This window comes from Elephantulus edwardii, unplaced genomic scaffold, assembly GCF_000299155.1.
Source record: "Elephantulus edwardii isolate Elephantulus edwardi_28Jun2011 unplaced genomic scaffold, EleEdw1.0 scaffold00108, whole genome shotgun sequence".
Lineage (NCBI taxonomy): Eukaryota > Metazoa > Chordata > Mammalia > Macroscelidea > Macroscelididae > Elephantulus > Elephantulus edwardii.
Window position 1 is genome coordinate 173,986 of NW_006399858.1, and position 1,498 is coordinate 175,483.

Below are 1,498 nucleotides of genomic sequence, written 5' to 3' on the forward strand. Positions count from 1 at the left end.
GTGATCACGGTCACCTTCTCAGCGACCAGGTAGGCCGAGTAGAAGCCCACGCCGAACTGCCCGATCATGGAGATGTCGGCCCCGGCCTGCAGCGCTTCCATGAAGGCCTTGGTGCCCGACTTGGCGATGGTGCCCAGGTTGTTAATCAGGTCGGCCTTGGTCATGCCGATGCCCATGTCCACGATGGTCAGCGTGCCGTCCTGCTTGTTGGGGATCAGGTTGATGTGCAGCTCCTTGCCCGAGTCCAGCTTGCTGGGGTCCGTCAGGCTCTCGTAGCGGATCTTGTCGAGCGCGTCCGAGGAGTTAGAGATGAGCTCCCGCAGGAAGATCTCTTTGTTCGAGTAGGAGGTGTTGATGATCAGCGACATGAGCTGCACGATCTCGGCCTGGAAGGCGAACGTCTCCACCTCCTCCTCCTCCATCGGCTGGTCGCGGGGCTGCGTCTCCTCCGGCATCTTGGCGACAGGACCACAGGCTCCGCAGCTCAGCAGCAGCAGCACCTGACGCAGGAGCAACTCTGTGTTATTGTTTTTATGTGCCATTGCGTGGCCTGTGATGTATAGTGACCCTGTGTACAGCAGCTCTGAATCTTTCCCTATCCTGAGCTGGTCTCACTAACACTGACACATCAACTCCCATGGCCTCAGTCACTGTATCAATCTATCTCATCCGGGATCTCCCTCTCCTTTGCTTTCCGTTTACCCCTCCAAGCATTATGTCCCTCTCAAAGGATACATCTCTCCTGACCATGTGCCCAAAGTAAGTGAGGTGGAGCTTCAAAATTCTAGCCTCCAAGGAGAGACTTGGTTTCACCCTTTCCAAGACAGACTGATTTGTTTTCTTGGCAGTCCATGGTATGTTCAAGAATCTTCTCCAGGACTACAATTCAAAGGCAGCTATTCTTCTTCTGTCATCCTTAGTAATTACCAAACTTTTTGATGCATAACAAGTAGTTAAGAAGACCATTGCCAGAATTAGAAACACCTAAGTATCTAGATTGACATTGCTGTTCTTCAGCGCTCTGGAGAGGTCCATGACAGTAAGTTTTCCCAATGCAATTCTTCTTTTAATTTCCTGACCGTTGGTGTTAAGAGTGTTTATTGTGGATTCAAGCAAGCTGCAATTAATTGCTAACAATCTCAATCTCTTCTCCATCTATAATTGTGCTGCCTATTGGCCCAGTGGTGAGAATCTTTGTCTTTTTTTAAAAAATTATTTCCATTATTCATTGTTACACACTTTCATCTCTGCCCACTCCTTCCCCCAATTTGCTTTTTTCTTTGAAAAGTAAAAGGGGAAAAAAATTCTTTCATTGTTATACAATCGCCATCCAGTCCACTACACTATGCAGCTTTTCATTCAGTACTCTTGTCATAACAATAATACCTAATCATATATTCCTCTTAAACAGGTCTCTATCATCTGTTTAAATGCAGCATACACTATTTACCCCCACTTAGTTTTCCCCAAACTCTGATGTCAGACCTGCTACAACACT

The 1,498-nt window shown here is 47.5% G+C and overlaps 1 pseudogene; it reads right to left on the reverse strand.

The window, feature by feature from the left end:
• The window catches only part of LOC102848833, a 13,236-nt pseudogene extending 12,781 nt beyond the window's left edge, over nucleotides 1–455 (reverse strand).
• Nucleotides 456–1,498: the final 1,043 nt, after the last annotated feature.